The sequence below is a fragment of the Salmo salar genome, chromosome 15 (assembly GCF_965601325.2).
Source record: "Salmo salar chromosome 15, fSalSal1, whole genome shotgun sequence".
Classification (NCBI taxonomy): Eukaryota; Metazoa; Chordata; class Actinopteri; order Salmoniformes; family Salmonidae; genus Salmo; species Salmo salar.
Window position 1 is genome coordinate 63342585 of NC_138305.1, and position 16200 is coordinate 63358784.

The 16200-nt window shown below is 43.5% G+C and overlaps 1 protein-coding gene across 5 annotated transcripts in view; it reads left to right on the forward strand.

The window, feature by feature from the left end:
• The window catches only part of LOC106571806 (actin-binding protein WASF1), a 181977-nt gene that overhangs the window by 85508 nt on the left and 80269 nt on the right, over positions 1-16200 (forward strand). Inside the window, exon 1 of one of the 5 annotated variants that reach the window (XM_082961941.1) lies at positions 7791-10138. The exons of the other annotated variants lie outside the window; for them this stretch is intronic. The gene's annotated coding sequence lies outside the window, so the exon portion shown is untranslated. Of the gene's footprint in view, positions 1-7790; positions 10139-16200 lie in introns of those variants that run through there. 5 annotated transcript variants of the gene reach the window in all.

The following is a 16200-nucleotide window of genomic DNA, read 5'->3' on the forward strand; positions in this document are numbered from 1 at the left end:
TTCTGTTTGTTTTCTATGTTTTGGCTGGGTATGGTTTCCAATCAGAGGCAGGTGTCTATCGTTGTCTCTGATTGGAAGCCGTACTTAGGCAGCCTGTTTTTCCTTTGGGTTTTGTGGGTAGTTGTTTTCTGTTTTGTTCCTTGTAACCTGACGGAACTGTTGACGGTCGTTTTTGTTGTTTTGATTTAGTGTTTTCATTAAAGTAAAATATGTGCACTTTACACGCCGCGCCTTGGTCCCCTTTGTACGACCGCCGTTACAAGGTGGTGCATAATCAAGTTTTGAAATGGCACCTTTTTGTATTCTATTATTCTAATTACCAACAATAAGTTGAGTCCCTGACTGACATCCTATTTGTTTTATTCTAAATGGCACTAGCAGTTCACGAAGTAGCATAAGTGGAAAATAGACGGGACACAACACATTTTCCTACTTTAATCAACCAGTGCATTTGGAATTTGTGTTAAAACTGTCATCATTTGGCAAGGAATGTAGCTTGTGTGTCCTATCAGTTAGATGATACATTTTTATAGTCGTTTATTTCTGTAGGTCTAACCGGAGCTTGTGTGCGCACTCGGTAAGCGTGTCTGGAGGGAGCAGTCGGAATGCAATTGAGTGAATGAGACATGGAGGAGAAAGGGAATTTTTAGCGAGAAGAACGGTTTGATGATTGGCTTGGTTTCTTTTTTTGTTGTGCCCCGCAAATGCACATGTACAAATGGAACACTAGGGTGAAATTGTAATTAACGTTGTCTTAAAGACAAAATTGCACTTTTGAAAAAAATAGAGGTCCATACCTCGGTGTCCTCATATGTAGCTAGCACCCTGGGCCCATTATACACTACACAAGTATGTGGCCACCTCTTAAAATTAGTGGATGTTGCTATTTCAGCCACACCCATTGCAGACAGGTGTGTAAAATCGAGCACACATTCATGCAATCTCAACAGACAAACATTGTCAGTAGAATGGCCCGTACTGAAGAACTCAGTGACTTTCAACGATGCCATCTTTCCAACAAGTCAGTTCGTCAAATTTCTGCCCTGCTAGAGCTGCCCCGGTCAACTGAGTGCTGTTATTGTGAAGTGGAAACATCTAGGAGATACAATGACTCAGCATCAAAGTGGTAGGCCACACAAGCTCACAGAATGGGACCGCCGAGTGTTGAAGCGCGTAGGTGTAAAAATCGTCAGTCCTCGGTTGCAACACTCACTACCTAGTTCCAAAGTGCCTCTGGAAGCAATGTCAGCACACCAGGTGTTCGTCAGGAGCTTCATGAAATGGGTTTCCATGGCCGAGTAGCCGACAAGTCTAAGATCACCATGTGCAATGCCAATGTCGGCTGGAGTGGTATAAAGCTCGCCACCATTGGACTCTGGAGCAGTGGAAACACATTCTCTGGAGTGATGAATCACACTTCACCATCTGTCAGTTCGACAGACTAATCTGGGTTTGGTGGATGCCAGTAGAACGCTACCTGCCCGAATGCATAGTGCCAAATGTAAAGTTTGTTGGAGGAGGAATAGTGGTCTGGGGCTGCTTTTCATGGTTTGAGCTAGGCCCCTTAGTTCCAGTGAAGGGAAATCTTAACATTACACCACATTACTAGAAAATGTTGTACTTCCAACTTTGTGGTAACAGTTTAGGGAAGGCCCCTTCTTGTTTCAGCATGACAATGCCCCCGTGCACAAAGCGAGGTCCATACAGAATGGTTTGTCGAGATCGGTGTGGAAGAATTTGACTGGCCTGCACAGAGCCCTGACCTAAACCCCATCTAACACCTTTGGGAGGAATTGGAAAGCCGACTGCGAGCCATGCCTAGTGGCCCAACATCAGTGCCCGACCTCACTAATGCTCTTGTGGCTGAATGGAAGACCCCACAGCAATGTACCAACATCTAGTAGAAAGCCTTCCCAGAAGAGTGGAGGCTGTTATAGCAGTAAACGGGGGACCAACTCCATATTATTCCCCATGATTTTGGAATGAGATGTTCGACGAGCAGGTGTCCACATACTTTTCAAACGCTGTATAGTGTATTAGGCTATCATATTATTGGGCTATATCAGCCAATAGGGTGGATGGCATTTGAAAGAGAGTAGCGTTGGGGCGAAATAGAATAGGCGAGAAGACACTTACTTGAACTACGTTTTGCATAACGTTGATAGGAGTGAGACGATTTGCAGGCAGACAAATCTGTTCTCAATATTTATTTCCAGTCAATGTCAGAGCCTATCATATTTAGGAAGTTCATTTCCATGGAAAGACAACTGTGTCGTGCTTCTTTGCCCATACATATAGCCTACAGGCTATTTAATTGAGACCACACGTAAGCGCATTTGATCTCTGTCGGAGCCTGCAGCTCTCCAGCAAACATGTCCACATTGGCATGATGTGGGCCCAATGCGGGCTAAATTGTTGGACACATGTAGGCTTCCCACAAAAGCGAATCGGCTCCACAAGGCATTGTCCCAGTGTGGCCCAGTTTGGGCAGCCCATATCTGGTTAGGTCAGCCCTCACTTTGCCTGAAATAAGCCCATCTTTTTGGATCAGCTGCCCATAACATTGTATCAGAATGACAACAAAGTTTTCACTAACTTAAAAGTTTCTTATGTAACATGCATTTATCTAAGTCAGAGACCTGTCCGTGTGGTGTCAGAATAACAACCTATCCCTCAACGTAGCCAAGACTAAGGAGATGATTATGGACTACAGGAAAAGGAGGACCGAGCATGCCCCCATTCTCATCGACGGGGCTGAAGTGGAGCAGGTTGAGAGCTTCAAGTTTCTTGGTGTCCACATCAACAACAAACTAGAATGGTCCAAACGCACCAAGACAGTCGTGAAGAGGGCACGACAAAGCTTATTCCCCCTCAGGAATCTAAAAAGATTTGGCATGGGTCCTGAGATCCTCAAAAGGTTCTACAGCTGCAACATCGAGAGCATCCTGACTGGTTGCATCACTGCCTGGTACGGCAATTGCTCGGCCTCTGACCGCAAGGCACGACAGAGAGTAGTGCATACGGCCCAGTACATCACTGGGGCTAAGCTGCCTGCCATCCAGGACCTCTACACCAGGCAGTGTCAGAGGAAGGCCCTAAAAATTGTCAAAGACCCCAGCCACCCCAGTCATAGACTGTTCTCTCTTCTACCGCATGGCAAGCGGTAGAAGTGCCAAGTCTAGGACAAAAAGGCTTCTCAACAGTTTTTACCCCCAAGCCATAAGACTCCCGAACAGGTAATCAAATGGCTACCCGGACTATTTGCATTGTGTGCCCCCCCCCCAACCCCCACAAACCCTCTTTTTACGCTGCTGCTACTACTACTACTGTTTATCATATATGCATAGTCACTTTAACTATACATTCATGTACATACTACCTCAATTAGGCCGACCAACCAGTGCTCCCGCACATTGGTAACCAGGCTATCTGCATTGTCCTGCCACCCACCACCCGCCAACTCCTCTTTTACGCTACTGCTACTCTCTGTTCATCATATATGCATAGTCACTTTAACCATACCTACATGTACATATTACCTCAATCAGCCTGACTAACCGGTGTCTGTATGTAGCCTCGCTACTTACCTACTGTTCACCTAACACCTTTTTTGCACTATTGGTTAGAGCCTGTAAGTAAGCATTTCACTGTAATGTTGTATTCGGCGCACGTGACAAGGAAACTTTGATTCGATTTTTTATAGACTTAATCATTGAGTACGGTTACATGCACACAATAATGCGATTTATTGTGGATAGTCTGATTAATATAATAGTTTGATTAAAATGTGTACATACTTTGCAAGAATAATGATTTCCTTAATAATCCTGTTTACATGGACACATCTTAAATCAGGCTACCTGATGGCACTTTGATAAATGCAGGAAATTGCCAATCAAAATAAATGTTGTACCACAGCAAACGTGATTCTGAGTTCAGACATGCAAAGTTTGTATGTGAAAACTATTTCTAATACGCATCCATTGTTGTTCCAAAATGACTTCATGCTGAAGAGGAAGGCTCCTTCAGCTGGTACTAGCACACGCGCAGATCAAATACACAGCTGGAACGCCAATTTAAGGTGTTCAGAAAACCAGGTGTTTGAAATCGACTTGTGCTAACTTCGATTTTGACCTTACACCGATTTTAACATAAGCAGAGTAAGATGTTTACAGGACTATAACATAATCTGCATACTGAATTACTGTTCATGTCAACGTACTCATTGGCAGTATAAGATACATTTATGTTTACATTACACAACAGAACACTTAAACACTTAGTAACGTTTGCATAAAAATAACTTGTGATAATTGGCTTTAAAGTTCCGAACTCTCATTGGTTTGAATGGTGTCAGCAATTCCCACCTTGCCCACCAAATACACAGTGGGGTAATTTTTGCTGGGTGGTTATATCACACAGTTAACTCATCTGTGAGTAAGTTAAACAACCGAAAGAGGGTGCAACGAGAGGAGAGTGGGGGCTAGAGACATGAGGTGGGTTGAAACATTAGGGATGGGGGAAAAACATTGATACTGTAGAGTATCGCAATATTTTTTCTGCCAGTACTGTGACTCCAAGTATCGATTTGTAAAATAAAATAAACATTTTTAAAAATGAGGGGTGCGTGTCTGTGTCTGCCCTGTATAAGGGCCCTTGACCTGACCACTTGTGTGGCCCTGTGCTCCATTGTGCTGCCATGTGAGTAAGTTAATTCTCCATTAGTATTCAGTAGCTCTTCTCTTTGCCATATTGTTCAGAGAGCAATGAGCCGAGAGAGAGGAGGACCCTGCACTATACAGACACGCGCTAGTCCCTTTGTGTCGCACAATAGACCAATACTTTTTGATCTCTCTGTCTCCCTCTCTCACTCTTTTTTCTCCTACTCTCAATCTTGTGCTTTCTCTTGCTCTTTCTCTCTCTCGATCGTTCGCTCTTTCCCTCTCCTCTCTCTCTCTCTCTCTCTCTCTCTCTCTCTCTCTCTCTCTCTCCTGCTCTCAATCTTGTGCTTTCTTATGCTCTCTATCGCTTCTCTCCGTGCACACTTCTGACTCTGTCTATCTTCTCTTTTTTTCCCTCTTTTTTTTCTTCTCCTGGGGTAGTGACCAGCATCCCAATGGTCTGTTGCCTTGGTGATGAGTGACAGATAGGATGCACCACCCAAGCAGTGTAGAGATGGATGAAATGGGGTGAGCTGAGGTGGGGGTTGGGATGTTGGCGCAGTAGGGAAAGAGACTACTGATTTGAAGAGGAGCAAGAAAAAGAGGAATAAGAGGACATTGGAAATGGTGTTTGCAGTTGTAATGATTCTTTGTGGGGAGATCAACCTTGATTATTCTCATTCTCTCATCTCTGTTCCTATGTGCTGGTGGCTTAGTGAAGGAATCCAATCAGGGTTGTCAAGGTCCAGGGCAACTGAAGGAGATATTGCTCCTCCGTTTTGTCTGAAGGATGTCCCTGAAGGACATCCCTCAGTCAATAAGAGAGGGATGAGTAAGAAATTAATGAGTTGATTTCCAGGAAAATGAGTGATCAGAGTACCATCTCAAAAATAACAATAGTGAATTGCGGGAAACTCCATTCTCACGTATCCTTATTCAACAGGGAGAAAAGACAGAAGACAACATTCTGGCGGATTGGAATGAATCTCATTTGTCCATTGAAATAACATCATATTGATCAAAAATACAGTGTAGACATTGTTAATGTTGTAAATGACTATTGTAGCTAGAAACGGCAGATTTTTTTTATGCAATATCTACATAGGCACGCAGAGGCCCATTATCAAATCAAAATCAAATGTATTTGTCACATACACATGGTTAGCAGGTGTTAATGCAAGTGTAGCGAAATGCTTGTGCTTCTAGTTCCGACCATGCAGTAATATCTAACAAGTAATCTACCAATTCCACAACAACTACCTTGTACACTCAAGTGTAAAGGAATGAATACGAATATGTACATAAAAATATATAAATGAGTGATGGCCGAACGGCATAGGCAAGATGTAATAGATGGTATGGAGTACAGTATATACATATGAGATGAGTATTGTTGTGTATGAAAACATATAAAGCAGCATTGTTAAAGGTGCCTAGTGATACATTACATCAGGATGGCAAGATGCAGTAGATGGTATAGAGTACAGTATATACATATGAGATGAGTAATGTAGGTTATGAAAACATATTAAGTGGCATTGTTTAAAGTGGCTAGTGATACATCTAATTACATCAAGATGGCAAGATGCAGTAGATGGTATGGCGTACAGTATATACATATGAGATGAATAATGTAGGTTATGTAAACATGATCTAATATAAATGATATAAAGTGGCAAGTGATAAATTGATTACATCAATTTCCCATTATTAAAGTGGCTTGAGTTGAGTCAGTATGTTGGCAGCAGCCACTCAATGTTAGTGATGGCTGTTTAAAAGTCTGATGGCCTTGAGATAGAAGCTGTTTTTCAGTCTCTCGGTTCCAGCTTTGATGCACCTGTACTGACCTCGCCTTCTGGATGATAGAGGGGTGAACAGGCAATGGCTCGGGTGTTTGCTGTCCTTGATGATCTTTTTGGCCTTCCGGTTATGGGCGGAGCAGCTGCCGTACCAGGTGGTGATACAGCCCGACAGGATGCTCTCGATTGTGCATCTGTAAAAGTTTGTGAGTGTTTTTGGTGACAAGCCGAATTTCTTCAGCCTCCTGAGGTTGAAGAGGCGCTGCTGCGCCTTCTTCACCACGCTGTCTGTGTGGGTGGACCATTTCAGTTTGTCCGTGATGTGTACGCCGAGGAACTTAAAACTCTCCACCCTCTCCACTACTATCATTGCTATGCAGACGACACACAATTAATCTTCTCCTTTCCCCCTTCTGATAACCAGGTGGCGAATCGCATCTCTGCATGTCTGGCAGACATATCAGTGTGAATGACGGATCACCACCTCAAGCTGAACCTCGGCAAGACGGAGCTGCTCTTCCTCCCGGGGAAGGACTGCCCGTTCCATGATCTCGCCATCACGGTTGACAACTCCATTGTGTCCTCCTCCCAGAGTGCTAAGAACCTTGGCGTGACCCTGGACAACACCCTGTCGTACTCCACTAACATCAAGGCGGTGACCCGATCCTGTAGGTTCATGCTCTACAACATTCGCAGAGTACGACCCTGCCTCACACAGGAAGCGGCGCAGGTCCTAATCCAGGCACTTGTCATCTCCCGTCTGGATTACTGCAACTCGCTGTTGGCTGGGCTCTCTGCCTGTGCCATTAAACCCCTACAACTCATCCAGAACGCCGCAGCCCGTCTGGTGTTCAACCTTCCCAAGTTCTCTCACGTCACCCCGCTCCTCCGCTCTCTCCACTGGCTTCCAGTTGAAGCTCGCATCCGCTACAAGACCATGGTGCTTGCCTACGGAGCTGTGAGGGGAACGGCACCTCCGTACCTTCAGGCTCTGATCAGGCCCTACACCCAAACAAGGGCACTGCGTTCATCCACCTCTGGCCTGCTCGCCTCCCTACCTCTGAGGAAGCATAGTTCCCGCTCAGCCCAGTCAAAACTGTTCGCTGCTCTGGCACCCCAATGGTGGAACAAGCTCCCTCACGACGCCAGGACAGCGGAGTCAATCACCACCTTCCGGAGACACCTGAAACCCCACCTCTTTAAGGAATACCTAGGATAGGATAAAGTAATCCTTCTAACCCCCCCCCCCCCCCCTTAAAAGATTTAGATGTCCTATTGTAAAGTGGTTGTTCCACTGGATATCATAAGGTGAATGCACCAATTTGTAAGTCGCTCTGGATAAGATCGTCTGCTAAATGACTTAAATGTAAATATAAATATACTGTCCCGTCAATGTAGATAGGGGGCTGCTCCCTCTGCTGTTTCCTGAAGTCCACGATCATCTCTTTTGTTTTGTTGACATTGAGTGCGAGGTTATTTTCCTGACACCAGACTCCGAGGGCCCTCACCTCCTCCCTGTAGGCCGTCTCGTCGTTGTTGGTAATCAAGCCTACCACTGTAGTGTCGTCTGCAAACTTGATGATTGAATTGGATGCGTGCATGGCCACGCAGTCGTAAGGTGAACAGGGAATACAGAAGAGGGCTGAGAACGCACCCTTGTGGGGACCCAGTGTTGAGGATCAGCGGGGTGGAGATGTTGTTACCTATCCTCACCACCTGGGGGCGGCCCGTCAGGAAGTCCAGGACCCAGTTGCACAGGGCGGGGTCGAGACCCAGGGTCTCGAGCTTAATGACGAGTTTGGAGGGTACTATGGTGTTAAATGCTGAGCTGTAATCGATGAACAGCATTCTTACATAGGTATTCCTCTTGTCCAGATGGGTTAGGGAAGTGTGCAGTGTGATGGCGATTGCGTCGTCTGTGGACCTATTGGGTCGGTAAACAAATTGGAGTGGGTCTAGGGTGTCAGGTAATGTGGAGGTGATATGGTCCTTGACTAGTTTCTCAAAGCACTTCATGATGAGTGAGTGCTACAGGGCGGTAGTCATTTAGCTCAGTTACCTTAGCTTTCTTGGGAACAGTAACAATGGTGGCCATCATGAAGCATGTGGGCTGGGACAGCAGACTGGGATAGGGAGAGATTGAATATGTCTCTAAACACACCAGCCACCTCGTCTGCGCATGCTCTGAGGACGTGGCCGGGGATGCCGTCTGGGCCTGCAGCCTTGCGAGGGTTAACACGTTTAAATGTTTGATTCACGTTTGCTGCAGTGAAGGAGAGCCCGCAGTCTTTGGTAGCAGGCCGTGTTAGTGGCACTGTATTGTCCTCAAAGCGAGCAAAAAACTTGTTTAGTCTGTCTGGGAGCAAGGCATCGTGATCCGCGACGGGGCTGATTTTTCTTTTGTAGCCCGTGATTGACTGTAGACCCTGCCACATACCTCTCGTGTCTGAGCCGTTGAATTGCGACTCCACTTTGTCTCTGTACTGACGCTTAGCATGTTTGATTGCCATACGGAGGGAATAGCTACACTGTTGATATTCGGTCATGTTTCCGGTCACTTTGCCCTGATTAAAAGCAGTGGTTCGCGTGTTCAGTTTTGCGCGAATGCTGCCATCAATCCACGGTTTCTGGTTGGGGAATATTTTAATAGACGCTGTTGGTACGACATCACCGATGCACTTGTTAATGAACTCGCACACCGAGTCAGCGTATTCGTCATTGTTGTTGTTCGCAGCAATGTGGAACATATCCCAGTCCACGTGATCGAAGCAATCTTGAAGCGTGGAATCCGATTGGTCGGACCAGCGTTGAACAGACCTGAGGGCAGGAGCTTCCTGTTTTAGCTTCTGTCTATAGGCTGGGAGCAACAAAATGGAGTCGTGGTCAGCTTTTCCAAAGGGAGGGCGGGGGAGGGCCTTATATGCGTTGCGGAAATTAGAATAACAGTGGTCTAGGGTTTTGCCCGCCCTGGTAGCACAACCGATATGCTGATAGAATTTGGGGAGCCTTGTTTTCAGATTAGCCTTGTTAAAATCCCCGGCTACAATAAATGCAGCCTCAGGATATGTGGTTTCCAGTTTACATAGAGTCCAATGAAGTTCTTTCAGGGCCGTCGATGTGTCTGCTTGGGGGGGACATACACGGCTGTGATTATAATCGAAGAGAATTCTCTTGGTAGATAATGCTGTCGGCATTTGATAGTGAGGAATTCTAAGTCAGGTGAACAAAATGACTTGAGTTCCTGTATGTTATGATCACACCACGTCTCGTTAATCATAAGGCATACACCCCCACCCTTCTTCTTACCAGAGAGATGCTTGTTTCTGTCGGCGCGATGCATGAAGAAACCAGGTGGCTGTACCGACTCAGAGTGTCTCGAGTGAGCTATGTTTCCATGAAACAAAGAACGTTACAGTCTCGGATGTCTCTCTGGAATGCTACCCATGCTCGGATTTCGTCTACCTTATTGTCAAGAGACTGGACATTGGCGAGTAGTATGCTCGGGAGCGGTGCGCGATGTGCCCGTCTACGGAGCCTGACAAGAAGACCGCTCCGTCTGCCCCTTCTTCTGTGGCGCCGTTGTTTTGGCTCGCCGGCTGGGATCCGATCCATTGTCCTGGGTGGTGGGCAAAACAGAGGATCCGCTTCGGGAAAGTCGTATTTCTGGTCGTAATGTTGGTGAGTTGGCGTTGCTCTTATATCCAATAGTTCCTCCCGACTGTATGTAGTAAAACCTAAGATTACCTGGGGTAACAATGTAAGAAATAACACATAAAAAAGCAAAATACTGCCATCTTTGTCGGCGCCGGAAGTTACATCAGCAACCATCACTCCTGTGTTCCAATGGCACGTTGTGTTAGCTTGTTGCTTCTTTAATCAGGTCAACAGTTTTCATCTGTGCTAACATAATTGCAAAAGGGTTTTCTAATGATCAATTAGCCTTTTCAAATTATAAACTTGGATTAGCTAGCACAACGTGCCATTGGAACACAGGAGTGATGTATTGTTGTCTCTACCTTCTTGCCCTTTGTGCTGTTGTCTGTGCTCAATAGTGTTTGTACCATGTTTTGTGCTGCTGCCATGTAGTTGTCATGTTGTGTTGCTACCATGCTGTGTTTACATGTGTTGCTGCCATGCTATGTTGTTGTCTTAGGTCTCTCTTTATGTAGTGTTGTGTTGTCTCTCTTGTCATTATGTGTGTTTTATTTTTAATCCCAGCCCCTGTCCCCGCAGAAGGCCTTTTGCCTTTTGGTAGGCCGTTATTGTAAATAAGAATTTGTTCTTAACTGACTTGCCTAGTTAAATACAAAAATAAATAAAAAACAGGGTCCTGAAAAAGGTCACCACATGCAGGGTCACTGGAGGCCCAACTAGAAGTGTGTGAGCGTGCGTGCGTGCATAAGAAATCGAGAGGGAAGGGGGAGGGAGGGAGAGGGAGGGAGGGAGAGATGGATGGGAGGAGGGTAGGAGGTGTAGCCTAGTAGTTGGGTGGGGCTTGGGCTACTATGGTGCTCTCATAATGTTTTATGTTTTTTAAGAATGTGTCACAGTACAGTTTGAAGTACATCCTATAAATCTTAACGCACGCTTAGATAAATACGAGGGCTGATCATTACCCTATATGGAGGCGGTTGAGTTCAATTAAGAGGATTGTAACATGACTCACATCAACAAACCATTTAACAGGCTTCCTACTAGCCCATAAAGACGTGTGTCCTTAGTTGCTAGTGCTAGTAATGCCTCTTATGGTCTACTTTTTTTGGGGGGGGATACGCTCCATGATCATTCTAATTGCTCCATGACTGTAACATCATTATAGAGTCCTATAGAAATTAAATACATCAGCGATGAATTAAGACAGAGTAGTAGTTGGTACTAATGACTGTTCTTGTAGTAGCTGGTTTATCAGTCACCCTATTGCACCTTGTCTGCTTCCACTCCATCAAACATGTCTGCCTTGATTACAGTGCTGATTAATTAATGTCATTATGATTAATTCATGTCAGGGAGGGAGAGGATGGCTGGTTGGACATGGTAGACTACCATTGTCTCACAGAGAAAGAGCCTGTCATTTAGTCTGCTGTTCAGCCTAAATGTCCCTCTTGGTTCATTTACTGTAAATGGAGCCTATTCTTTCTTTCCTCTTTCTTTACCTTCACTCGCTGTAAACGTTCCCTTCTATTTATTTATTTCCTCCTTCTTCTCCAGTCCTCTCCTCTCTCTCCATATCCCTCCCTCAGATTCTGAAACATTCTTTACCCATTTAGTTAAATGGAGATTCACGATTGAAGAGAAACAGTTTCAGTGGGGAAAATGCTGAGTAAGAAAAGCTTTCTACTTTCTACAAGTACAGTGCATTCGGAAAGTATTCAGACCCCTTGACTTTTTCCACATTTTGTTACGTTACATTCTAAAATTCTAAAATGTATATTTTTTTTCCCCTCATCCATCTACACACAATACGGCATAATGACAAGGCAAAAACTGGTTTTTAAAACAGAAATATCACATTTACATAAGTATTTTGGACTCAGTACTTTGTTGAAGCACCTTTGCAGTGATTACAATCTTGGGTCTTCTTGGGTATGACGCTACAAGCTTGCCATACCTGTATTTGGGGAGTTTCTCCCATTCTTCTCTGCAGATCCTCTCAAGCTCTGTCAGGTTGGATGGGGATCGTGGCTGCACAGCTATTTTCAGATCTCTCCAGAGATGTTCGATTGGGTTCAAGTTTGGGGTCTGGCTAGGCCACTCAAGGACATTTAGAGACTTGTCCCAAAACAACTTCTGCGTTGTCCTGTTGGAAGGTGAACCTTCGCCCCAGTTTGAGGTACTGAGCGCTCTGGAGCAGGTTTTCATCAAGGATCTCTTTGTACTTTGCTCCGTTAATTTTTCCCCCGATCCTGACTAGTCTCCCAGTCCCTGCCGCTGAAAAACATCCCCACAGCATGATGTTGTCACCACAATGATTCACCATAGGGATGGTGCCAGGATTCCTCCAGACGTGACGCTTGGCATGCAGGCCAAAGAGTTCAATCTTGGTTTCATCAGACCAGAGAATCTTGTTTGTCATGGTTTGAGAGTCCTTTAGGTGCCTTTTGGTAAACTAAGTGGGCTGTCAAGTGCCTTTTACTGAGGAGTTCCTTCAGTCTGGATGCTCTACCATAAAGGCCTGATTGGTGGAGTGCTGCAGAGATGGTTTTCCTTCTGGAAGGTTCTCCAATCTCCACAGAGGAACTTTCGAGCTCTGTCAGAGTAACCATTGGGTTCTTGGTCACCTACCTGACCAAGGCCCTTCTCCCCCGATTGCTCAGTTTGGCCAGGCGGCCAGCTCAAATCAAATCAAATTTTATTGGTCACATGCTGTGGATATAGATACTTTTGTACCTGTTTCCTCCAGCAACTTCATAAGGTCCTTTGCTGTTGTTCTGGGATTGATTTGCACTTTTCACACCAAAGTACGTTAATCTCTAGGAGACAGAACGAGTCTCCTTCCTGAGTGGTATGATGGCTGCGTGGTCCCATGGTGTTTATACTTGCGTACTATTGTTTGTACAGATGAACGCGGTACCTTCAGGCGTTTGGAAATTGCTCCCAAGGATGAACCAGACTTGTGGAGGTCTACAATTTTTTGGGGTTGATTTCTTTTGATTTTCCCATTATGTCAAGCAAAGAGGCACTGAGTTTGAAGGTAGGCCTTGAAATACATCCATAAGTACACCTCCAATTGACTAACATTATATCAATTAGCCCATCAGAAGCTTCTAACGCCATGAGAGAATTTTCTGGAATTTTCCAATCTGTTTAAAGGCACAGTCAACTTAGTGTATGTAAACGTCTGACCCACTGGAATTGTGATACAGTGAATTATAAATTAAATACTCTGTCTGTAAATAGTTGTTGGAAAAATTACTTGTGTCATGCACAAAGTAGATGTCCTAACTGACTTGCCAAAACTATAGTTTGTTAACCTGTTGGTGACCCCTTCCCGTTCTCATCCCGTTAATGGGATTGATTTTGACAACAGCCAGTGGAAAATCAGAGCGCCAAATTTAAAACAGCTAAAATCTCATAATTCCATTTTCTCAAACAATCAACTATTTTACACCATTTTAAAGATAAACTTCTCGTTAATCTAACCACATTGTCCGATTTCAAAAAGGCTTTATGGCGAAGCATAAAATTAGATTATGTTAGGACATAAACTTCACAAGAAACACCACACAGCCATTTTCCAAGCAACTAGATGCATCACAAAAACCCAAAACACAGCTAAATGAAGCACTAACCTTTGACGATCTTCATCAGATGACACTCCTAGGACATTATGTTACACAATACATGTATGTTTTGCTCGATAAAGTTCATATTTATATCCAAAAACAACATTTTACATTGGCGCGTAATGTTGAGAAATGTTTTCCCTCCAAACCCTGCGCTGAATGAGCACAATGAGCGCACACAGTACGTAAATTCTCATCGTAAACATTGATCAATATAGAAGTGTTATGCACAGAATTATAGATACACTTCTAAATGAAATCGCTTTGTCAGATTTAAAAAAAGGTTCACGGCGAAAGCACAATTTGCAATAATCTGAGTACAGCCCAGATGACACTAACAACTAGCAAACAGAAACCTGCCATCTTGGAGTCAATAAAACTAAGAAATTACATTTTAAATATTCACTTACCTTTGATTATCTTCATCAGAAGGCACTCCCAGGAATCCCAGCTCCACAATAAATTTGTGGAATGTTGAAAAACAAGTTTTAATGACTCCAACCTAAGTGTATGTAAACTTCCGATTTGAACTGTACATATGGACGAGCGTTGTCAGAGTGGAACGGACTAAGATAAAGTAGAATTGTATAGATTACAGTATATACATATGAGATGAGTAATGCAAGATATGTAAATATTATTAAGTGACTAAGATACTGTAGAAGTATAGAAAACAGTTTATACATGTGAGATGAGTAATGGAAGATATGTAAACATTATTAAGTGACTAAAATAGTATAGAATACAGTATATACATATGAGATTAGTAATGCCAGATATGTAAACATTATTAAAGTGACTAGTGTTCCATTCCTTAAAGTAGCCAGTGATTTCTAGTCTATGTCTATAGGCAGCAGCTTCTAATGTACTAGTGATGGCTGTTTAACAGTCTGATGGCCTTGAGATAGAATCTGTTTTTCAGTCTCTCGGGTCCCCGCTTTGATGCACCTCTACTGACCTCGCCTTCTGGATGATAGCGGAGTGAACAGGCAGTGGCTCTAGGAAGTACTTGGCGGTTCCAAACTTCTTCCATTTAGGAATGATGATGGTCACTGTGTTCTTGGGGACCTTCAATGCTGCAGAAATATTTTGGTACCCTTCCCCAGATCTCTGCCTCGACACAATCCTTTCTCGGAGCTCTACGGACAATTCCTTCAACGTCATGGCTTGGTTTTTGCTCTGACATATACTGTCAACTGTAGGACCTTATATAGACAGGGGTGTGTGCCTTTCCAAATCATGTCCAATCAATTGAATTTACCACAGATGTACTCCAATCAAGTTGTAGAAACATCTCAAGGATGATCAATGGAAACAGGATGCACCTGAACTAAATTTTGAGTCTCAAAGCAAAGGGTCTGAATACTCATGTAAATATTGTATTTCTGTTTTTCATTTTAATAAATGTGCAAACATTTCTAAAAAGCTATTTTTGATTTGTCATTATGGGGTATTGTGTGTAGATTGAGGATATGTTTTTATTTAATCCATTATAGATTAAGGCTGTAACGTAACAAAATGTGGAAAAAGGGAAGGGGTTTGAATACTTTCCGAATGCACTGTATGTGTTTTGACTTTCCCCCATGTGTACTGTATGCATTTTTCATGGAAGAGTGTAATTCTAGTGGTTGATTTTGGTGAGCTAGTGTGAGTGTAAAGCATGGTGGTCGGTGTCGTTTAAGATGAGGGAGGACAATATATATATTTTTTTTATGAGCATGGCCTTAATTATATTACAGCATATTGGATGACTGTCATATATATATTCCATTCACCCAGCTCAATGTAACATCGATAGGTTTAGGCTACTACATTATACTCAAATTTTCCCTATACCCATCATGAGGTTGCTACAACCTAGCCTATGAATGAAAGTTTACAACGTACAGTACCCGTCAAAGGTTTGGACACCTACTCATTCCAGGGTTTTTCTTAATTTTTTACTATTTTCTACATTGTAGAATAATAATGTGTGTTTTCATAGTTTTGATGTCTTCACTATTATTCTACAATGTAGAAAATTGTAAAAATAAATAAAAAGCCTTGAATGAGTAGGTGTGTCCAAACTTTTGACTGGTACTGTAGCTAATAGATCTAACGAGTTAGTAAACCCGCTACAATCATGAATTACATTGTACATTTAGCAAGCAGTTTAGCAGGCGGCCCCGGTGGCAATAAATTAATAAAACCAAAAGCTTATCTTGACTTGGAAGAGTTCCAGTGTTGGATAGCCATAGCCAGCTAGGTAACATAGCATCCCTCTCTGTTTGAGTCGGATAAAATAGCTAGCTGCAATCGCTAGCTAAGTAAATTAAAGTGAAAAGCATATGAAATATGGCTAGCTCTCTCTCTCTCTCTTGCTCCTCCTTCATTTAAAAAAAAAATGATTTGTTAAAAACTGTACAACTATTGTATATCTCTCTCTTTGAGTCAACTACTCAACACATTTTATGCACT